The sequence below is a fragment of the Tupaia chinensis genome, unplaced genomic scaffold (genome assembly GCF_000334495.1).
Source record: "Tupaia chinensis unplaced genomic scaffold, TupChi_1.0 Scaffold000333_1, whole genome shotgun sequence".
Classification (NCBI taxonomy): Eukaryota; Metazoa; Chordata; class Mammalia; order Scandentia; family Tupaiidae; genus Tupaia; species Tupaia belangeri.
In genome coordinates, this window is record NW_006159827.1 from 3,287,434 (window position 1) to 3,312,035 (window position 24,602).

Here is a 24,602-nt window from a genome sequence, read left to right on the forward strand (position 1 = left end):
GAGCGGTTACACTTATCCTTTCCATGTCAATGGCTAATTCTGGGAAACAGCCTTCCTTTCCTCCCACTCCTAAAATGCTTTTTAACTAAATCTCACCGTGCCCTAAGAGGGGGTGGCACATGTCTGCCAGCAGTGTCTCCTGTCACTTCTTATCAACTCAATGTTGTCAGGTTTGATGGGAGCTAGGGCTGAGGTGGGCATGGCTTTAGCACTTGTGTTGACTGAAGTGACAAACAGTCTAACATGATTAGTGTTTCACTGAGCACTGGGGATTGTTTTTTCATATTAAAAGACTTATTTTATTTATCTTTTTAGTTGCCAGAGGGCATACGCACTCACTAAAGAGAGACAGGGAAACAGAGAGTGAAAGAGAGCAAGCACCTTCCCAGTGAGTCATGGTCACATCACAATCCTCTTTTCTCCATCCTGTTGGGATTTTTGGCCGCATGTGTGCACACGCCCAGTATGTTTTTTAAGCTGCTGGAACTGGGATTTGAACCATAATTGGCCATGTGGGATCCAGTTCTCTTAATCACTAAGCTGTGGAGTCAGCCCCAATTTTTAAAAATATATATATATATAACTTTAAAGCGATCTCGGGGAAAGACACTGGATCGTGCTCGGGTCCAGATGGGTCAGCTGCCCTGTGTGGGGCGAGAGGCTGGGGTGAGAAGCCTGGAAACCCCAATCTTAAAGGTTTAGAACAGAGAGTCACCTGTGCACTTCCACACCTATGAGTGGGGCTAGTTAGGGCTCACATTACTTCAGAGTGAATTTGGGTGGGCTTTAAGGTTTGGGTTCGCTCTTTTTCTTACTTATTCATTTATTCGATTATCCAATACATTTCTATGCTACCCTATGCCAAGCACAGTGTGAAGCACTGGAGATGCAGCACTGAAGACCCGGGACGGGTCTCTGTCCTCTTCTCACAGTCTAGCCTGAAGATAGATTCAGATATGGGCAGTCACAAAGCAGCATCGCAGTACAAGAAGCCGTGCTCAGCTCAGTGTGGGCATAAGGGAGGAGAATGTAGCACGGCTCGTGGGAGGACTCCCGAGTTTTAAAAAGCAAGAAGTCAAGCAGGAGAATTGGAAGAGGTTTGTGGAGGGGAATGAGACAGGAAGGACGTGCAGACTGAGGCCACAGCAGGAGCAGAGGCCCAGGGAGGAGGAACAGCATGGCTGGTGTGCAGGTTTCAAGGAGTATGGAGGTGCTGTGTGAGGCAGAGTGCTGAAAGAAAAGACCAGAGAGTATGGAGGGGTCAAGCTGTGCAGGGCAGGCTGCAGGGAGCCACTGAAGTGGGCCCCAGACCTCACTCCCTACACCTGTCTATCAGACAGAACAGGAGTTCTCATGCCTTCATATACCCAACTCAGTCTAGTCTCACTGGTTGCCTCTGTGATGCTGGGGGTTTTTCACTGGTCAAGGTTCTCAGTTTTGCTATTGACAGCCCTCAGAGAGCCAGACCTCTGGGTTTGAAGCTCTTCTGTCATTTGTGAGCAGGACTTTGATAGCTAATTGTGCTTACCCAGCACCTACAACACTCCCTGCAGAGTTCCACAAGGTCTAAATCCTGGTTACTGTTCTGGGAAAACTAGAGAAATCTTTTTCATCTCAGTTTTTCTCCCAGGATAGCTTATGTAAATTAAGACATGCTGAGATTCCAGCCTCTGTTTCCAATCAAGCATTTTAACTTTGGTGAAAAAAAAACAAAAAAACTTTTTTTTTTTTTTCAAGTTTTGCTATAGGGTGTATGTGCTTATCAGAGAGAGACAGAGAGAGAGGGAAATGAGAAATCACCCCCCAAGGGGATGGTAAAGCTGCAATCCCTTCTCCTCTGTCCTCCTCTTGGCATTTTGGGCATGCACATACATGTATGCGGTATATTTTTTTAAGCCACTGGGTCCAGGACTTGAACTGCACAGTCAGCCATGTGGGATACAGCACATTAACCACCATACTCCCTACTGGCCCTAAGAACTTTTAAGATTGTTTTTAGCAACTTATGAAATTCTATAGTCTATACAATCTTTCTCTGCAAATGTTGGGAACAAAAAACAATATATATATATAAATATATATATATATTTATATGTATATATTTTGCTGTAGGGCGCATGCGCTCACCAGACAGACAGAGAGAGAGAGAGAGATAGAAAGCGAGAAATCACCCCCCAGAGGGGATGGTCACGCCGCATCCATTCTCCTCCATTCTCCTCTCGGGACCTTGGGCACGCATGTACATGCGCCCGGTGTGAGTTTTAAGCCACCAGGTCTGGAATGCGAACCTCGGTCGACTATGTGGGAGTCCAGAGACATAGCCATTATGCTAACTGCTGGTTCCCCTAAGTAGTTTTTTTTAAGAATTTTTTTTAAATTTAATTTTATTTATTATCATTATTTTTAATTTGCCAAGAGAGAGAGAGAGTGAGAAAGCAAGCCGCCAGGTCCAGGACTTGAACTGAGGTAGGTCATGTGGGAGTCCAACGCCCTCAACCTCCCTGCCAACTGCTGGCCCCATTGCTGAGTAGTTTTATACATGTGTCTTATTAATCCTCCCAACACACCATAGTAAAGGTTTCATTAGTTTCCATACATAATACAACAGAAAACCAGAAAGGTTCAATGAATTTTCCAAAAATCCAGAGCTAGTGAATTGTGAAGGGGGAGTGAGCTCAAATCAGCCTGACTTCCCAAGGAGAATGTTGGGGGAATCTGGAAGAAGAGGAAAAGTCGGGACTAGTGGGCTGACCTCAAATAATTATTACCAAAAAATAAATACAACTTTTAGTACTTGGATGAACAATTGGGCGTTATTTCTTTAATTAACCTTGGTCAATTAGTAGGGCCATCTGGAAAAACAGACAAGGAGAAACAGTGCTGAGTTTGATTAGCCACCTGTGACAAAGTGAAGGCAGTATCTACTCCTATGCCATATTTTTGACATCCTTAATTTCTTGATAGGAAAGGCCTGACCACAGTAATACCAGGGTAGGGCCCAGGCAAAAGCCAGCGGACCATGGTTAGAAGCACTGGCTTGATTTTAACCCAAAGGTGAAGGGACTAGCAGAGCTACACCAAGACTCTCTCCTTTGCCTTTTCAGAGTTGTATCTGCCAATTCCTCAACCACCTATTGCTATACTAAAGGGCAAAATGCTTACAAATGATCCCAGCAAGTATCTTTATATGAACATTTTTGAAGGGAACATATTTTAAGAGAACATATGCCTTTTGGTGCTCTGTGCTTGATAGAATTAGGTAATAAGCATTCAGCCCAGCCAGGCTTAACGTAGAAAGCATAATAATAGTGACTACATGGAGAACGCAGCCTCAGTCCTAAGAAGTTATCACCATGTGTGAGCCCCATTGCTATTACCTACTGGGCACCTTTTTCTCTTCTTAACCGCGTGTTTGGGGAGAGAGTTCTGCAAACATTACAGGCTTGGAAGGCACAGTCAGAATGCTAATAGAGACATCAACCCTCAGATGCTGCCTTCTTGAAGTCTGAGCGAGGTGAGCAGTGCAGCTAATACCTGTGCCTCCTCCTACATGATTGCAATTAACATTTTATCTGCCCTATGTCTCGAGTTGAAGCTTTGGCACCACTCCCTGGAGGGTGAGGAAGGACCTTAATTACAGAACCGATGCCCTTACCCCACTGCCTGCTGTACTCTGGTGCCACCCCCCCTGAGTTCCAAAGAGAGGTCAGGCTGATCCTAGGATGTCATGTGGCTCAAATCGAATATTTTAATTTAGAGACTCAGTAAGTGGCTCCATCAATTAAGACGAGCTGTACGTGCAGCAGACTTGCTGAGACAGAGCCAGGACTTTGATTCATTTCATTTCTTAGTGACCCCATCACACAGTGGACGGATGGCCAACATTTCAATGGGCAGCAGAGAGCTGCCAGGAGTAAAAGGAAGACTAATGGTTGAGGGGGATTTTAAAGGGTACGATTGGCATTTGAAATGACAGCACATATGTCATGCTGGTTAAATAATGGTGCTTGGTGGGGTGCCAGGGAGAGAGAGGTATATTATGTTCTAGTTAGTTAGCAACGAATAAAACCCCATCTCTGTGAATTAGCACAGGTCAGGTCCTTTTTTTTTTTTTTTTTGGCTCAGGTATAGTTCAGAACAAGAAAGTTTTTCTTCATTTGTTTTTTCAGGGGCCCAGGCTCTTTCTGCCTTTTGACCCTGTCAGGTCCACACTGCTTACTCCAGGAGAGAAAGGGTAATAGATGTAGGTGCTACTGAAGCTACGGGAAAGACTGATTAAAAATAGGTTAAAGAAGGGCTAGTTGGTGGCTGGTGGTTAAGGCACTGGATCCCACAGGACCAATGGACCAGTGCAAGTCCCACACCCAGCGGCTTGGGAAACATACCGGGTGCATGTATATGTGTGTGCCCCAAATCCTGAAAAGGGATTGCAACTTGACCATGCACCCCTGAGGGTGCATTCTCACTTTCTCTGTCTCTCCCATGAGTGCATGTGCTGCATAGGGAAAAAAAAAATGTTAAAAGGAATTGGAGGCCCGATTTCAGTAAATGGCTTAATGGTTATGTTGCTGGACTCACACATAGTCAACTGCGGTTGGAGTCCCAGACCCAGTGGCTTAAAACTCATGCCAGGCATGTATGTGTGCGTGCCTAAGAACCTGAGAGGAGAATGGAGGAGAAGGGATTGCAGTATGGCCATTCACCCCAGGAGGGAGGGGGGATTTCTCGTGTTCCATCTCTCGGGCAAGCACATGCACCCTATGGCAAAAATCTCTCTTTAAAAAATTTTTAAAAAGAAATTGGAGGCTAATACTTAAAGAGCTTGTTTTGTATGGTATGCATTAGCCAGACCCCAGAACTAGCTGCAGCTGGCCAGTCCAATATGGCTGACTGCAGCTTGCACCGAAGAAATTAAGTTGCCCTGGGTGAATTTGACGTCACAGCCTGCTTTTCACCCATGTGTTTCATATCAGCTTCCCCTAGATTTGTACTTGGGACTGATGAAGAAGCATGAGAAGATAGCTGGGGCGACCCAAGGAGCTCTCCTGATTCTCATACCTCATAGTCTGCCCAATTACTGCCACCCTCCACCCAGCACCACCCAAGACCCACTCCTGTAAGTACTCCCTTGGCTAGCCCTCAGAAAGCAGCTCTGAGACAGATTCTCCTTCCGTTACTGGGGAGACTCAACCTTTGGGGATCTCCTCCAGGGTGGGAGGGTCCTTGGCTTTCTGCAGGAAAGAATTCAAGAGTGAGTCCTTGAGAGAGAGTGAAAGTAAGTTTATTAAGGAAAGTGTACAGAGTGATTTACTCTGCACAGGTCAGTAGATTCGTTCCCTCCTCAGGTGCACAGCGTCAGGGCATTAGCCAGGGTTTAGCTCTAGCGGCCCACTGCCTCGGTCCTGTCCTCGTCCAGCTGTCCTTGCGAAACAAAAGTTCTTTCTTTGGTGTAAACTGGTGCCCCTATGTTTGGCATTTTTATGCATCAGGCAAACCAACCAGGTTACACTACCTGCAAGAGGGTGAGTGAGGTTGGGGCCTATGCTTTTCCCCTTCATCCTTACGTAAAGATTAATCCTGGGGCCAGCAGGTGCATAGTGATTATGGTGTTGGACGCCTACATGTCTGATGGCAGTTTGAGTACTGGACCCAGCAGCTTGAAATTGATAGCAGGCATGTGTGAATGAGTGCCCAAAACCCTGAGAGGAGAGTGGAGGAGAAGAGATTGCAGCATGGTCATCCCCCCTGCGGGGTAGTTTTTCTCTGTGTCTTTCTGGGTATCTCCAGCAAGTGCATGCACCCTATAGCAAAAATCTATCAAAAAAGAAAAACAAAGAGTAATCCCAGGACCCAGGATAAGTTTGAGCTTGTAGGAGTGTTCATGCAGAGAAGGGAGCTGAAGGAGGGAGGAGGTGAAACAGTTCCAGTTGGTCTAAATTGAGGCCTCAGGACTGCATAATGGGGGACCAGCAGTTAGTGTAATGGCTATGTCGCTGGACTCCCACATAGTCGACCGTGGTTTGCATCCCGGACCTGGTGGCTTCAAACTCATGCCGGGCGCGTGTGAGTGCATGCCCAAGATCCCAAGAGGAGAATGGAGGAAAAGGGATTGCGGCTTGCAGCGTGGCCATCTCCCCTGGGGGGTGATTTCTTGCTTTCTGTCTCTCTGTCTCTCTCTGTCTTTCAGGTGAGCACACGTGCCCTATAGAAAAAACCTCTCCAAAAAACAAAAAACAAAAAACAAAAAACTGCATAATGGGAGTCAGGTGGGGTAGAAACCCATCTGTCTTCTTGAACCCACAAGACCCTGCCCTCTGCCAGTATGACATTGAGGTTCTAACGGGCTCATTTCCTGCTCCCCACATTTAAAATTCTTCTATTTCAACAGATCGTCCTCAGCGGAAGCAGCTGACACTAGGCCTGTGGGGAAAGTACATTTTTGGCAAGGCAAGTACCCTCAAGACTTCAGGGAGCTGCTCTTGGCTGTCACTACCGGTAGGTCTTTGGAATCGGTATCACATGATCAGGTCTTGCGCAGGAGTACAGAGGCTAATGACTCGCCCCCAATATTACAGATCTGAGAGTAAACATTATTTAGAATAAAGTATTGTTTTAGCAGGGACACCACAGCTTCTTAAACTATGCAGCAATGACTCGTTTACATTTGCTGCCCGATCATTATCCTGCTTATTTACGAAGAAAGTGGCTAGCTGTCACCCCAGCTTTCTTCCGTAGTAAACCATGAATACTTTCTGTTAAAGTTGTACTTTGAATTTAAACATAACTAGGCCGTTATGGCTGGCTGCCACCACACACAGGCATATGATTTGCATGTCTAGATGGGCAAATTGGAGCTGCAACCGCGGGCGGCTCCGCTTCCTGCGTTACTCTGCCCCCCTCCCCCCAACTCCATTGTGCAGAATTAACAACTGCTTTGGAAATCGATTTATAACTAAATGTCTAATCGAAGAGTTAGGACAGGATAATATACACTTGCCAGAGTGAAGTTTGATATGGAATTTAAATCTTGTCTCTCGCCTGAGACACGGTGGTTGGAAGCGCAAATTGTTCCTTTTAAAACTGGCTCGCAAATGGAAGGAACAATTCCCGAGTTAATGGATACAATGGGAGTTTCCCCTCCCACTGGTAATTTGAGGTGCATATTTATTATCAAGTTATTGGGCCCATGCCTCCTGTCTTTACCACCACAGCCATCCCCAGCCAGGAAGCTGTTCGGATCCCATCAGGGTTTTAAACTTATACTTGTATTAACTTTGAATGATTCTAGTGGAGCGTGTCACGAGTTGTGACAGGATTATTCATGAGCTAAATGATTCTGACTCAGTTAGAAGAGCACCCAAGCTTCTAGCCCTGGTGGAAGGAAGCAGACACGACAGCCTGGCACCTCAGGGAAGCATGTTGTTTATTGTGACTTCCCTCGTGGAAGCATTTTCTCCGAGATCTGACAATGGTCCCATGTTGGGAACTGGGCCCTAGGCCTGAGGTGGTACTGGCTTGACAGAAGTCCCTGCTATGGGCAATGGTTATGGGTAAAATGAGGTGTGTGTACGTGTGTGTGTGTGTGTGTGTGTGTGTGTGTATTCTTGACCTTTAACTTCCAAGTGTTCAACTTTGATATCCCAATGAGTTTTGTTTAGGGTACACACAAAACAGGAGAACCTCTCCAAAATGTTCCTTGGAACAATTTTATTGTGTGAAATAAATCACTGAAGTAGCCATTCTAGAAGAACCAAGAGCTATTATGGATGCTTTCGTACGTCTTTTCTGCTCAGTATTTGGATTGTCATTTGGTTGGGTTGAAATTATACCTTAATCTGGACACTGCTTGGGACTCTAAACATCCAGCTGGGATCTGCCAACACCCCAGCTTCCTAACTGAGCCCAGTGACATGCTGAGACCGGGGATGAGACAAGGTGGAGGCAGTCCATGTTTGGAGAGTACTGACTCGGGTCCTAGAGGCTAACACGGCTGTGACTCCTTAGGTTATACCCATGCCATTTGGAGTAAAATCTTAGTGCAGTGGAAGGGAAAGGCCTCTGAACCAGGAGTCTGGGTCCCTGAGTCTGATTTCTCTATTGGCTTGACCTAAGACCTCGAGCTGTTCACTGCAGTCCTGTGTAAATCCTGCAGCTTCCTCCTCTGTGCTTTCATCCTATTTCTCTCCTTGGATGTAGTGATTGTCTATGAAGCGGTCAACCTTGAAAGTACTTCAAGATAAAGAATGCTTGATAATATAAAAGATAAGTCTTCTTATGAGTAAGGGCTGGCGGGACCAGCTGATGGTGTAATGGTTATGTCACTGGACTCCCATGTAGTTGATCACAGCTTGAGTCCCAGACCCAGTGGCTTGAAACTCATGCCGTGTGTGTGTGTGTGTGTGTACGTGTGCACGTGCGCATGTGTGCATGTGTGCGTGTGTGCATGGATGCATGCTCAGAATCCTGAGAGGAGAATGAAGAAGGGATTGTGACATGGTCATCCTCCCAGGGGATGATTTCTTGCTTTCTGTCTCTCTGTCTCTCTCTCTCTCCAGTGACTGCATGCACCCTATAGCAAAAATCTCTCTTTAAAAGAAAACAAAAAAAGAAGGGCTGGACTCTTGAAAGCCCTTCATTCTTAGATAACTTATTGGAAAAAAAATTTTTAAGAGAGATTTTTGCTATAGGGCACATGCACACACCAGAGAGGTAGAAAGAGGCACAGAGGCAGAAAGCCAGAAATCACCCCTTAGGGGAGATGGTCATGCCACAAACCCTTCTTCATTCTCCTCTCAGGATTTTGGGCATGCATGGACACACACCCAGTGTGAGTTTTAAGCTGCTGGTCTGGGACTTCAACTGCAATTGACTATGTGGGAGTCCAGCGACATAACCATTACATCATCTGTTGGTCTCTTGGAAAAATATTTTAATCTTCCCTGTAATATACAAATGGATGTGATCATCAGAATTGCACTATGTCAGAGCAGTTTCTTCTGAACCAACTCAGAAGATGAAGAACTGGTAAAAACTAGATAGTATTTGCTGTTTTGTTTGATATATCCATATATATACACACATGTATATATGTATATATATTCACATACACATTATATATATACACACACATACATTTTATATATATGTGTGTGTGTGCACACTGTATATATACACACACAGATAGATATTTGTTTTAATTAACTAATTTTTGGTGGAAAGTTATCTTGAAGGATAGTTATAATAAATAGAGATCTCGTATATTTTCCATATATAGCATTGATTTATGTAGCAGGATAAGGTACAAACCTGTGCAGAAATATAGTGATTCAGAGAAATAAATGATTTCAAGTCCATGGAATGATAAAAACTCAGAACAAGTACACACCTTCTGGTAATTACAACCCTTTATTAAGATAAATCATTAACCTACCAGAGATAGGAAAAGGTGCTTGCTAACCTCTCGGGAAATAAAAATGGAAATGAATTAAGCCCTTTTTTGTCTTTCAAATAATGACCTGTGTAACTTGTATCTTTCTCTGTCTTCATGTTGCATAATGGAGACCAATCACATGGTTGGTATCAACTGGGGTAAAACTCTTAGAGAAAATCTAGTCCATTCGTCTCTTTACACAAATAAGCATATCACAGCCCTCTTAGACAAAGCAAGTGGAAAAGAAGAGAACTTGACCCATACAGGTAAACCATGCGTCTGACACATAATAGATGCTCAGTAAATGCTTGTGTAATGATAAACCTTGAGGGCAAAAAACTTTCATAGCAGAATACAATTAAATGGAAAAAGAGTGGACTTGACCAGGGCTCACAGGACTGCAAATTGGGGTTCAGAGATATGAGTTCTAGATACGATTCTCTCCTCAATACTTTATACAAAGCAGGTCACTTCCTTTAGCATAAGTTTCCTCTGTTTCCATTTTGAATAGAACTGTACATTCTAGCTGCCTTACACTACTGTGTTAGAATAGATGGAAAAAAAGGTATCAGTGCACTTTGAGAAATATCAGCTGGTCTCTTGTATAGCTAGTGAACCTGTGGAGACAAGTAAGATTGGACTGCAGGTGTGGTGAGATCCAGGAAGCAGCAGAAAACAGCCAAGTGAGATATTGCACCGACGGTTGAAAGGGATGGTTGCTCCTTCTTTGTTTTTCCTCCAATCTTCTGCATAGGGCAGAAATTACATATCTAGATCAAAGCTGTAAGTGGTAATTAGTCAGGGGTATTTTGATCATTGGAATTCATTCTTTAAGAGGCTTTTAAGTTAAAATGATAGGCTAGGCTAGGCTAGAATTTTACACTTCTAGGAGTTCATAATCTAAGACTCTCAGAATTATGTTGCTTGGCATACAGGGCAACCATAGTGACCCCACCAAAGAGAGAGAATGGGTAATCTCTGCATGTAAGAATTTCTCAATTTTAAGTGTCCTTATAAATTTTTTTCCCCTCAGTGCTTGCTTCAGTAATAAGAGTTGGGCTTTTTTTTTTTTTATGTGAAAGACCAAATTTAATAAAAATGGTGGAGAGATGAATATTCATCTTTCCATAAGATTCAGCCAGTTAACCAATTATCTTAGGGCATTGAGAAATATGAACATGTGAATTAAGATTTTTTTTTTTGGAAAGGTTTTGCTATAGGGTGTATGTGTTCGCCAGAAAGACAGAGAGATAGAAAGCGAGAAATCAACCCCCACCCCAACCCCAAGGAGGATGGCCACACCACAATCCCTTCCCCTCTATTCTCCTCTTGGAACTTTGGGCATGCACGCACACATGCCCGGTGTGAGTTTAAGCCACCAGATCTGGGACTTGAACCATGGTCAACTACATGGGAGTCCAGCAACATAAGCATTAAGCCAACTGCTGGTCTCGTGAATTAAGATTTTATTAACTTTCTGTAATTTAACACTGCCACTGTTTTAATGGTATGAAATTCCCATGAACACATCTATTAAATTTTTTCCACTTGAAACATGTCAGATATTCACAAGTTTCCTTAACACAATTAAAGCAAAAGTCAAAGACTTGCCATGTGATATTTAAATCAGGGCCTTTACCTTTGATTGAAAATAGAGTGAAACACTTCTTGTTGGATCTCTCATCTTTGGCATTACATTATTCTTTGTTTCAGTTGGTCATTCTATGACTGTGCAGAATTAGTATAGTAATAACTTAGTATCATCTGAATTAGTCTCATCTCCAAAGATAATTTTTTAAAAATATAAACAGGAAAGTATCTATTTGGCCATTGTGCATGTAGACAATTTCTAGTAGGAATGGTTGTAATACCAATGAGATCTTTCTTTTCTTTCTTAAGAATTATTTTATTTAAATTTATTTATTTTAATTTGACCAGAGAGGGACAAAGTGAGAGAGAAAGAGAGAAAGAGCAAAAGTGAGAAAGCAAGCCTTCAGGTCTGGGACTCGAACCGCGGTTGGATATGTGGGAGTCCAGAATCCTTAACTACCATGCCACCTGCCAGCCCCCCCAGTGAGGGCTTTCTTAAGACCAGGTATGAGTCCTAAAGTCCTATTCATTTCCATGACTTTTTTAGCAGACCAGACTTCTGGACAATCACTAGAACTAATTGTGTGAGACATCCAGTTTTACCAGGGTCAGCGTGAGGTGATCTTAGTATCAGGACTTAAAATCTAACCTTCATTCCATGTATTAGTTTGTTATTAATGAGGGCAGTGTTTACTTTTATTCCTTTTGCATCATCTACTCCAGGTCTGGAATGAGTAGACTCTACTTGTTATTATCTGCACTTTTTCAAGAGTGCACGCTTCCAAGAAGGAAGGTTATTTTCTTTAGTCCACTGTTTCTCAGATTAAGGTCCAAGCACTTCTTGCCTAAAATCATCTACAAAGTTCAATTAAAAACACAGATTCATGGGACCAGCAGTTGGTGTAATGGCTATGTTGCCGAACTCCCATGTAGTCCACAGCAATTTGAGTCCTGGACCCGGTGGTTTCAACTCATGCCGGGCACGTGTATATGTATGCCCAAGATCCAGAGAAGAGAATGGAGGAGAAGAGATTGTGGCATGGCCATCCCCCCTGGGAGGGGGATGTCTTGCTTTCTTTCTCTCTGTCTCTCTCTGTCTTTCTGGTGAGCTCACTTGCCCTCTTGCAAAAACCTCTCAAAAAACAAAAACAAAAACAAAACACATAGATTTGTGAATTGTACTGGAAATCTAATGACTTAGAATCCCTGGGGGTGTAACTCAATCATCTAAATATATAGTATATCCCCAGGTAATTCTTACACATGAAAATGCTTGAAAACCACCACTATTGGGCTTTGATAGTCTCGTGTGTGTAGGTTCACAAGTTGTACAAGAAATTGATGATAGGGAAGGGAAGAGCATGCTTCCAGAGTAGATAAAGATGCCAGTGAGGGTCCTGTGCTTCATGGTCCCACAGAGAAATTCTGTTGCGTCTGAAAAGATTTCTTGAGCCAGTCTGCTGGTCACTTTCTTGTCATTCATTGAGATAGCCCTAGTCCTGACTGGAAGATTACCCAATGCTGTGAGCACCTACGGTATGTGTAAGGTATTCCTAAGGGATCAAGGACTAGCTTCATGAACATCAGAACTCCTTTCCCTTTGGTTTTATCACAGCATCCCCTTTCCCAAGAATTATCTTTCTCTCAATCTCATCCAGGCTTTACAGTTTGAACATTCTCCTCTTGTTTGAAGAAACACGTCAAATGTGACTCTTTGATTTACGTTGGTGGGTGTGTGTGGGCTGTATAACAAGCTAAACTCCTACGTGAGCTTTGGTGAAATACTCCTGACTCTCTCACCCAACACAGATCCATCCAAACCTGCTCTTTTCTATGAGAACCACCTCATGGTGAGTTAGGAAAGAGCCTCCTCCCACCCTTAATAATGTTTTGAATCTTCCTTATTCCCAGCTCAGAAAATGTGCTGCTTGATTACTCTGGTTGCCATAGTTACAGGTCTAATTTCCCTCCAGATCTGCCTTTTTGGTGTCCTATGTTCCCTATATGTTTGATCTGTAAGGGAGCTTTTCAGAAATCCATCTAGTAGGTGTCATAAAGAAATAAGGCATTATGAAATCAAAGCGAGTCATTCTACATGTTCTTACATATATTCATAAATACATACGTACATCTTTCGGAGGGGAATAATTACTGTCATTACTAATGGTATATTTAGGGGGGAAAATACTAAAATGTTGATCTTCCTGAAACCCGTGAATTCTGCACACTTCCCTTCCTTCTTTGCTTGAATATTTTCTGAGTTTTCTTGTAACTTAGATGCTCAACTTTTATTTAACAAATCCTATGAAGCTTAAATATTTCCCAGAGCTGCTCATCTCTGTTGGCTTTTAAATTGTCTTCATTGTGATTTTTCTTCTTTACTGGCGTTTTTCTTTTCTTTCTTTAAATGTGAGAATGCAGAGGGAACCAGCAGTTAGTGTAATGGCTATGTCGCTGGACTCCCACGTAGTTGACCGCGGTTTGTGTCCCAGACCTGGTGGCTTAAAACTCACGCTGGGCGCGTGTGCGTGTGTGCCTAAGAACCCAAGAGGAGAATGGAGGAGAAGGGATTGCGGCATGGCCATCCCCTCTGTGGGGTGATTTCTCGCTTTCTATCTCTATGTCTCTGTCTGTCTGTCTGGCGAGCGCTCGCGCCCTATAGCGAAAACCTCTCCAAAAAGAAAGTGAGAATGCAGATTATCCTGTAGTACTCTGTGATGTCCACAGTTAACAAAATATTAGCAGTTTTTAAACTGTCTGTGCACACTACAGCAGTCAAGTGACCTAAATTATTCAGAGAATTCCTCAGCACTTCAGTTAGAAACAGTGACGGTTCACTATTCCCTTTTATATTTGATGCAAGTGGGTCCTAATGTGTTGTTTCAAAAGCATCTAAGTTGCCAAAGAGAATTTCTACCTCGCAGGGTTCCAACTCAAATTTAGAAATACAAAATGAGTCGACCTTGCCCTGTCCATCTTTTTACAAGGCAAAGATTATTCAGCGATTTTGATACTCATCTGTTTTGGAAGATTGCCAGCCTTGTTTTTTTTTTGTTTATTTTTTTCCCCCTTCTCTTTTGTTGCTTATTTTAAAGAAATCATCCATAGATTTGAAAAGACACAAAGAATGCCAAATTGATGTGTAATTTGGGTTTGACAATGTGGAAGGAGTATTTGTGGCTACCCTGGCCAGACTGTCCGTGAGATTCTGGAGTGTTCTTTAAAGAGAAAGCATTTCAGCAAAAGCACAATTGAAGTGATTAGTGTAGTCATTTGAAAACAACTAAGAATTTTTTTAGCTTACCTTGTGTCTTCACGGATTTACCTATTCATGCACATGGGTAGAGCCAGGCTGACAGACTTGTCATCCTATGAAAGGCACGTGGAATAGGGCTTTTTAATGCTCGATGAAGCATGAATCCAAATGGAACAACATGAATAAATTCATTCTTGGGATTTGTAAGTAAATGCATTAAATTGCCTTGAATATTTAACTCACTTCGTCTTAATATTTGTTGACATGGAAGATAATAAAGTGTTAATGACTCCTAACCTCTTAAATAGGAATAATCCCTAAGAGCTGTCATTAATACGGAAAATTTTAGAAAAAGATTGGGTTACAGTAGGTAATAATAACTGTGCTGCCCTGCTTGAAATAGCATTTGATGAATATTAAGACATTCTTTTGGGGAGAAGGTTGTGTTCTCTATACTCTACTTTGAGACTTTGCTGAATATCTTTTGCCCATGGGTCTGCACTGGATTGTTTATTGTTAGAATATTAAAGACAACCGGGACCAGCAGTTGGTGTAATGGCAATGTTGTTGGACTCCCATGTAGCCGGCCGCGGTTCGAGTTCCAGACCTGTTGGCTTAAATTTATGCTGGGCACATGTGCGAGTGTGCCCAAGATCCCAAGAGGAGAATGGAGGAGAAGGGATTGTGGTGTGGCCATGCCCCCTGGGGGGGTGATTTCTTGCTTTCTGTCTCTCTGTTTTTCTTTGTCTTTCTGGCAAGCACATGTGCCCTATAGCAAAAATAATATACCTATATGTATCTATCTATCTATCTATCTATATAAATATATATAATATACCTATAAATATATATAATATACCTATATCTATCTATCTATCTATCTATCTATCTATCTATCTATATATATTAAAGGCAACCATCAAGATGTGATAAAGATAAAGGAAGTGTATTTGAGAAAGAAAGTAACTGAAGAAATTCAGTGTACTTAAAACCATTGAGTGATGGTTGCTGAATTAATGAATCCAATAGTAGAACAATTTGTCTTCCTAACCGGTTTTCTAACACCTCCATTAACAATTCAGCCATGGTAAATGACCTGAACATTGTCTACACAGAAGAAATGACTGTAGAAATTAATGAGCTTTTCCTACACCAGTATAACTTTCTAGCCAAGAGGCTATATTGTTACTATTAAGTTAAAACTGGGAGCAACCTAGAACTTTCATCCCTCTCATTTTTAAAATGGTGACATGGAATCCTATATAGTTGGCTTTTTTAAGCTTGTGGTGACAGAGTTTTGACAAAATCTTGATCTCAGAGGGAAAGGGAAAGGTAAGAATGGAAGACTCATTTGGCTTGTTGGATTTTTCTGAGTTTCTACGATGCCTTAAAGCACAGTAAATTGTCAGAGAAAGAGTAAATTTCTTTGAGTGTGTTTAGTTTTATCCCATTTTTCTGAAAACTGGAAATCTGAATAGGTGATAAATCTCTTTATTTATTAAAACATTGGTTAAGCAGAAGACCTGCTTTTGGCCCAGATGGATGAGAGAAAATCTCCCTTTGTGCTATTGTTGTTTCATGTTTCTGCTTCCAGTAGGAACTTCTCTGCATTTTTTCCTTCAGTAGCGTTTATGGTGGTGTACAGTTGTTTTGCTGGAGGGGTTTCTCTTTTTTTCTTTTTTCAGTGTGAGGAATTGCTGACCTTTTGTGTACACAGCATTTAATGAGGTCCCTATGCTGCTAAATGAACCGAGATTTAAACACTGGTCATTCAGGTGATTGAGAAAAGATCTGTGCGGCTAGGCTATATGGTTCAGACCTCAAAGAAATTTGTCCTCAGAAGGAATTGGAATTGGTCCCATGTGTTTTAAGATTTCCTTAAATCTAGGCCTTCCATTCTGCATTTTGTCAAGATATCTAAATAGTCCTTGAGATGGTAGGGCTGATTATATCTTAGAGCAATCCTTCATAAGTTATTTGAGAAGGCAAACAGAAATGGAGAAAAATACAGATTTTGTTTGTGGTCTTTGAACCTCATATCTAGGAAATAGTTAGGGAATCTAGATCATTTTATAGCACAATCGTAAGTTTAGCTGAGTCCTATATTACTCTGAAAGCACAAACTTGTTATAATGTTATGTACTATCACAAGGATTCAGTACACTCTGGGTCAAATTGTGATCACTAGAACTTCTTCCACAGAAAGTTCTTGGTATTAAATTGCAATGCAGTTTGCTCTTTTTTCTTATTTTCAGAATTTGAAATGAATTCCATTGTGTCTTATCTAAGGGAAAGAAAGTCTCTACATTAAAATTACATTTTATAAGATTTACCTAAATAGGTGTACATAGTGGTTTCAGAGCCTCATTCTTTTTTTTTGGAAGCATGAGAACTAAATTGGGTCTATCTTTTCTGGAGTCTATATATTTTTCAAGTTTTGTGCTAATGAGGCTACCGTTTTGGATATTAAAGGTACCCAAGACTCTTGGTTAATCAGAGGCACACCAAGGTGAGTTTATTCAGTAATAATCTATATTATGCCAAATGTCTGCCAGTTTCTGAACCAGGAAATCAGGGTCAAAGAGAACAGAGTTCCTTTTCTTGAAGACTTTATAATGGTGTATAAAAGCAACCGGGACCAGCAGTTAGTGTAATGGCTATGTTGCTGGACTCCCATGTAGTCGACTGCAGCTTGAGTCCTGGACCTGGTGTCTTAAACTCATGCCGGGTGCATGTGCATGCATGCCCAAGATCCCGAGAGGAGAATGGAGGAGAAGGGATTGCGGCGTGACCATCCCCCCTGGGGGGTGATTTCTCGCTTTCTATCTTTCTGTCTCTCTCTGTCTTTCTGGTGAGTGCACGTGCCCTATAGCAAAAACCTCTCCAAAAAAAGAAAAAAAAAAGTGTAGGCACTACATCAGTTAGTATACCACACATTAAGTGCTTCATGTATACTTATTAACAGACTTTATTCTTAGGGCAATAGGCTCCTGATAGGTTTTAGGGTGGCATGATCAAATATACATCCATCTTTTTCTTTTTCTTTCCTTCTCCATTCTCCTCCTGGAATTTTGAGCATGCATGCATGCATGCATATGCACTTAGCATGATTTTTGAGCTGTTCTATTCAGGACTGAAACTGTGGTCAGCCATGTGGAAGTCAGGCATCTTAACCTCCACACCACCTGCACTCTGTCTAGAATGAATGAAGGGGAGCAAGGTTGGAGGCAGAAAGAGATAAGAGTGACCTAAATTGGGATAGGACAGATGGAATGTGAGGGAGGAGTTAAGGGAGATGCTGAGGTGGTGGTTAGGTCATCTGAGTAAACTGTAGAACCGACTTAGTTCAAACATTGGCAGTCATAGTTTTTGAGTTCAAAGTTTTGATGTGGATTGTCAAGATATTTCTTAAGGAGGGTAAACTAATGAAAATGATCTTGTCTAATTAGATAATGCTTGCTTGTGTGTGTGTGGGTGTAACTCCTCTGTATCTTAGTTGCACTTACTAATCCCAGAATGTACATGTTGTGAGCAGAACGTAGAACACAGACCGAACATCTAGATGGTGAGGAAACTATCAAAGAGGAGCTTCTGAAAGCTGAGTACCAGATCCTGAAGATGAGGGCAAAGCACACAGTTATGGGGGTTAGACCAGCTCCTCAGGTAGTCTCACCCAGTCAGCAACTTAGGCTGCATTTTCTAGGCAAAAAGTTCAAAGAAAGGCTGGTAAGTGTCCATATTTTGATTGATTTATTATTATTTTTGAGAGGAGAGATTTTTGCTATAGGCCACATGCACTTGCCAGAAAGACAGAGACAGAAAGTGAGAAATCACCCCCCAGGGGAGATGGCCACACAGCAATCCCTTCTCCTCCAGTCACCTCTCTGGATTTTGGGCAAGCACTCATATGTGCCCAGCGTGAATTTCAAGCCTCTGAATCCAGGACTTTAATCAAAGTCAACTATGTGAGAGTCCAGTGACATAACCACTACACCTTCCACTGGTCCTTGATTTATTTATTTTTTTAATTTAGTTTACGTTCAATCACTATATATCATTACAGCTTACAATATGAATTTTCCCATCCAGAATACACTGTATAGTGGCCCAATTAAAGATGTTACCATACATATTATAATTTTTTTTTATCCTTTAAAAAAGTTTATTTCTCCTGAGAGAAAGAGGGAAATTAAGAGAGAGAAAGAGAGAATGAGAGTTACTTCTAACAGGGTCTTCACATGCCCGAAAAGCCTCAGGCAGCCTGGATCATTGGCACTAGTGCACACACCCAGCATGTACAATGAGGCCTCAGGACTCCAACTGGGAACCTTCCCATGGAGATCCAGTTGTATTGCCACTGTGCCACTGTCTGGCCTATTGTCGATGACTTTAGCCTAAGTGCTGAAATTTCAAAAGTATAGGTACTACATCAGTTAGTAGTATAACACACATTAAGTGCTTCCTGTATACTTATTAACAGCAATAATGTCATAAAGACTTCCTGGATGAGATAGCACCTATAAAGGATCTCCAGACCTAAGTGGCTAAGAACGGGGGAGCAGCCATTCTAGGCAAAAACAAAACATTTTTATTTATTTTTTTGCTATAGACTCCTGTGCTTGCCAGAGAGACAAAGACAGAAAGCAAGAAATCATCCCCAGGGGGATGACCACACTACAATCCCTTCTCTCCCTTCTCCTGTCAGGATCTTAGGCACACACACACATGAGCCCAGTGTGAGTTTCAAGCCTCCGTATCTGAGACTTGAACCACGGTCAGGTCTGTGGGAGTCCAGTGACATAACCATTATGCCATCTGCTGGTTCCCACAAAGAACCACATTCTTAATGGCAAACAAATTTCTCTATGTGCCTAGAAATTGCTTAAAAATACATTTAAGATGGATAAAACATAGACCTTCAGAAATCAAAGTTGTAAAAACGTTACAGGGCAAAATCAAAGTGACTATAAATTTGGGAAAGAATGTTGACATAATCTAACCCAGTGGTTCCTGGGAATAATTAATGTGCGCAGTGATGAAGAGCAAGCTCTGGAGATGGACTGGCTGGGGTGGGATACCATTTATCCTCTTCCTGGTTGTATACCCTCAGGCAAGTGTTTTAACATCTCTGAGCTTCAATTTCCTTAGCTATAAAAGCAAGATAACAGCAATGTGGAACACATAGGGTGGTTGTGCAAAGTGCTCACTAGCTGCATTGTACACAGTAGTGACTTTTTTTAAGTTTTTTTTTTTTGTCATAGGGTGTGTGAGCTCGGGGGAGGGGGGTGAGGGGAGGGAGGAAGAGAGAAAGTAAGAAATCACACCCCAGAGGGGATAGCCTTGCCACAGTCCCTTCTCCTCCATTCTACTAAGATTTAGGGCAGGCATACACAGGTACCTAGCATGACTTTCAGGCTGCCATGTCCAGGAATCAAACCATGGTCAACCATGTGGGAGTCCAGTACCTTAATCACCACACCACCTGCTATCCCTTTTTATGTTTTTGTTTGTTTTTTAATTCATATACACTCATCTGTAGGTCAATTGATTCAGAATCTTCAAGAGATGTTCTGGAAAATGTGTAGTTTTCTGATTCCCCAAGCACAGGATTTTTGGTTTAGTAGGTCAAAGGTAAAACATAGAAATACAAAGGCTCAAAACACATGGACTCGTCTGGGACCTAGTGTACATTATGAATGATGAAACCTGACTCCAAAGGTTAAGTTACGTTTATGAGATGATACAGAAAATAGAGAGAGGCGGGTCAGGAAGGAGGAGTTTCTCAACTCCTGACCGACCTCAATTCATCCAAGCTTTTTTGAAACATTTTCAGTTAGACAAAATTATTATGTATGGAATATTGGGAATATATTAAATAAGATACAGGAAATAAAGGAAGAAAGGAAAGAGGGAGGGAGGGAAGAAGAAATTTATACCTATTGGAAAGGATACAAATAACTTAGTCTTAAGTGGTAGAAATGTGAATATATGTAAAGTGGGGCATAATTGTCTCAGCGAATACTTCTGAAATGTTCATTAAGTATAGGCTGACTGGGTAAATGTTAGTCCCAATGCTAAGTGAGGTATGGTAAGTACATGCAGCTCTCTGAGAAATACCCACTATGATGTGCTTTTCTATCAGAAACACTTAACCGGGAATCGGCAGACCCATCATGCCTGTTGTGATACTTATTTCAAATACCAGGAATAAAAGGGAGCATGCATTTAAATTTTTACATATATAAAATATAAATGCATATATAAAAATACAAATGCGTATATATGTATTTCCATCTGCCTATCATCTCGGTGTATGTATCTATGTACCGATCTGTCTACCTACTTATCTGTCGACCTGGCTAGCAGTTAGAGCAGAAGTCAAAGCAGAATCTTCAGAGGGACCTAGACTGAAGGCACATAGGAAACGCCACCTCCAGGCTTCTCCACCCTGGATCATTAGCTCCTCCCAGCCACATCGCTGTGCTCCAGGATCACATTCTAGGACAGGGCCTCCAATGCCCACGCTAAGGTGGACACCTCAAATTGCAGTGCCCTGCAGCTATTAACATATCCAATAGGGTGGGAGTGTTTCTCCCAAGTGCAGTTGGGATAGGTCTCAGAAGGGGGAATAGATGCTGGCCAGGCAACAACTTGAGCAGTCTAATGGATCAATGATATTAAAACCCTACGCTTAAGCTAAAAACAAAATAAACAAAACAAAAATCCTCAAATTATTAAGTAAAGAAGTGTATACGCATTATTTCTGTTACAGTCAGTAGTCCATTTTTATACATATTTGGAAACTGAAGTTGTCCACACATGATTGGATTGCATGGTAAGAACAGAAGGGGTACTCCTCACGTGGTCAGTCTATCGACTCCATGCGTGATGGAGACTGGGTTTTAGGGAAATGCATTGTGATTTAGAGAACATTTTGGGGAGGGAGACAGAGGGGTGAAGTGCCAAGAAAATTTCTCCCTTGAGAAATGTTTGAAAAGACCAGAATAAGGGAAGACATTACTTCTCACGTGTGAGAAGTAAGTCTGATCTGTCCCTCCGTGAGCCAATTACAGAGCAGTGCATGGCAATCAGGAGGAAGCAGGGTTAACCTAGCTTCTTGGAACATGATTTTGCAATCAGACCACTCTGTGATGAACCCCAGCTCTTGCACTGTGTATACAATCTTGGACAAACTGCACAATGTCTTGAAATCCCAAGTTTCTTATCTCTAAAATAGGGATTATTATAGCACCTGCTTAGTATGTCTCCATGAAGCTCCCACGAGTTGCTCTTTCTAGAGCTCTGAACCTGGCATGGTGTTAGGATTCAATATATAGTAGCTATTTTTACTATATCTTTGTGGAATTGTGAGTTTCCCATGGTGGGAATGTTCAAGCAGAATCTGGTTGTGTCCGGCCGGCAGAAACTGAAAAATGGGAGGTAGCATCTAACTCTATAATGGCGAAGGTCTTCTTTTTGACTCTTTGATGAGAAATAGGAGAGGGACTTACAGAAACAAAATGAAACAAAACAAAAACAAAAATGAACAAAACCCGAGTAGAAAACTTTAATTAATAATTTAACATTTGGGGACCAGCAGATGTCATAATGTAGTTGACCACTGTTTAAGTCCCGGACCTGGAAACTTAAAACTCATGCTGGAAGTGTGTACATACACACTCAAAATCCAAAGAGGAGAAGGGATTGCAGTGTGGCCATCCCCTTTGGGTGGTGATTTCTCACTCTCTGTTTCTCTGTCTCTCTATAACAAAAATCTCCCTCTTAAAAACATGTGCGCGCACACACACACACACACACACACACACAAAGAATTTAACATTTTGAAAACTCTCTGGGCTGGAGTCCATGAGAGGAATTCTCTGCTGCAATTTTCTGCATATGTCATGTTTACTGATAATTCTGGAAACAAGGGGAGCCAAGTAAAGTTTGTTGATTCCTCATGATTAATTACTGTGGGTTGAAAAGTGCTACTTAAAGTTTTTAACGTTTTAGACACAATTCAGTCATTTACGAAGACCATGTCACGTGTTGTTACACACACAGACATAACTTTCACTCCATGGCAAATACCCGGTTAACGTTCAACTGTTACTACCTTTTGGAAATAACAATGTGAATCAGGCATTTCCTCTTAAAGAAACCCCTTTTGAGCTTTAGGAAAAATTCAAAGCTCTGACCCCAGCGACATGAGCTGTCCCTACCAGCCTCCTGGCTCCTGTGACCACCTGCCTCTCTTCTGCTGTCCAAGCTTCAGGTCTGCGGCCACTCTCCTCATTCTCCAACATGCCTCTGCTAGGGAGCCTTCCCTGATCTAGAGAAACTCGGCCCCAGCCACTAGATCTCAGGAGCCCACATAAAGTGGAATCATGTCATGTTGTCATTTAGTGTCTTTTTCCTGGTAGAAAATGAGCTCTCAGCGTGTGCTAAATTCCCACATCCCAGGTACTGAGTAAACATCGGTAAAAATGTGCAATTCACAAGAAGGCATGTCAGTCATTAATGGCAGATTCCAGGCCTGCCCTCTGGATCCCACCCCCTTTGTCTGGAAATATTTTGCTCTCTCTCTCACCTCCTTTGTCTGCACACCTGTTGCTATCTCCCACCCCCTTTGTCTGCACACCTGTTGCTCTCTCTCACCCCCTTTGTCTGCATGCCTGGCTGTGTCTTCATGATCTCAAGCCAGTGTCCCACAGAGCAGCACTGGCCTTGAGCCCTGCCTGCTGCTGTCAATTATGCCCGGCCTGTGGGCCCTTCAAAGTCCTGTTCCTCTCCTGTGTCAGACTCTCCAGTGGCTTCTCATTGCACTTACCCTTAAATGACAAGGGTCCATTAAATTCCGCCTTTTTCTCCCTCTTGTTCACTGCGCTCCAACCAGACAATTCATGCCAACCCTGTCCTACCTCAGGGCCTTTGCACTTGCTGCTTAGTCTGTCTGGAATGCACATCCTTAACCTCATGCCCTGCCTGGCTGTTTCTCTCCACTTTTAAAATAAGTTATTTATTTCCTCTGAGAGAGAGAGATAGAGAGAGAGAGATCCATGCATCTGCAAAAGGACCCCACACTGTGTCCACCTCCAGCCTTACCCAGTGGAATCAGGCACATGTACGTGCAAACCCATGTGCTCAGTGAGGTCCCAGGATGTGAACCCAGGATCTTACCCATGTGGGTCCAACCACGTTACCACTGCATCATCACCTAGCCCTAGTGGGAGCGTGCTCTTTCTCTCTTAATTTTTAAAGCTGTTATTTCTTATAGGATATGTGTACTTTCCTGAGAGTGAGAAAGTGCCCCCTGGGGGATGGCCACACTGCAATCCCTTCTCCTCCATTCTCTTCTCAGGATTTTAAACACACGCATATGCTTGGAGTGTTTTTCAAGTTACTCCAGGTCTGGGACTTGTACCTGCACAGCTAGCCATATTGGATCTAGCTGACTTAACCAACATGCTGCTGGCTGGCCCTCTTTCTCTTAACTGATCCTTCAGCTCATTGTAATCTCTCTTGACCCATCACTCCTCACCTCATGTAACATGGTACTCTGAGATCATTTTATGTTGATCAAACCCACCCTTTTCCACCTGTGAACTCTGTGTTCCTGGATTAAGTCACTTTGCCTCTCTGAGATGCAGCTTCTTCAACTGTAGATAGATACTGTTGTGAGAAATGGGAAATAGCTATTGTCTTACAGGGTCACCATAAAGATTAAGGAGATAATAAGCCAAAATGTTTTAGCACAACAGCAAATGCACGGAAGTTTCCACTTCTTGGCAGCCTGCTACACTTTCTTTTTGACTTGTCCTCAAGTCCCCATATGGTTTCTGCTCCACGAACTTTCATCCTCCCTGATAGCCCAGCCTTGCTCCAGCCAAAACCCCTGCTTAGGCTGGCCAAACAATAAATAGCTGTGCATAGTTTTGAGTGACAACCACGGAGTGTGCAGAAACTATAAATATGACCCAAATAAAGAAGCAACTGGCTCACAGGGCTTAGAACTATAGCTCTATGCATCTCCTCATCAAAGCACCAACCTCACAATTCCCTTTCATGGTGTCCCTAGTGAGAAGGAGGAATGGATGCTGACCCATCCATATCGCAGAAGGCTGACACCTCAATAGTGTCAGCCCCGTCTCTGCGTCAAGTTTCTGCAGAGAGGTTCTGATGGAATTTTAATATTTGCATGCTGTAAACCCATAGAAGAGAAAATAAACCCAGGCTGCCTAATACCAAGGTAACAGCTGGTCAGAAATAAGCATGGGTTTATTTACTCAGCAGCCAAACCACAGAAAAGCTGAGGAATCTCAACAT

At 42.4% G+C, this 24,602-nt stretch overlaps 1 long non-coding RNA gene across 1 annotated transcript in view; it reads left to right on the plus strand.

Moving 5' to 3' along the window:
• The window catches only part of LOC102484755 (uncharacterized), a 7,370-nt gene extending 880 nt beyond the window's left edge, over nt 1-6,490 (plus strand). Inside the window, exons 2-3 of the long non-coding RNA XR_335073.2 lie at nt 4,974-5,116; nt 6,389-6,490. This is a non-coding gene — a long non-coding RNA (uncharacterized LOC102484755). The remainder of the gene's footprint in view (nt 1-4,973; nt 5,117-6,388) is intronic.
• Nucleotides 6,491-24,602: the final 18,112 nt, after the last annotated feature.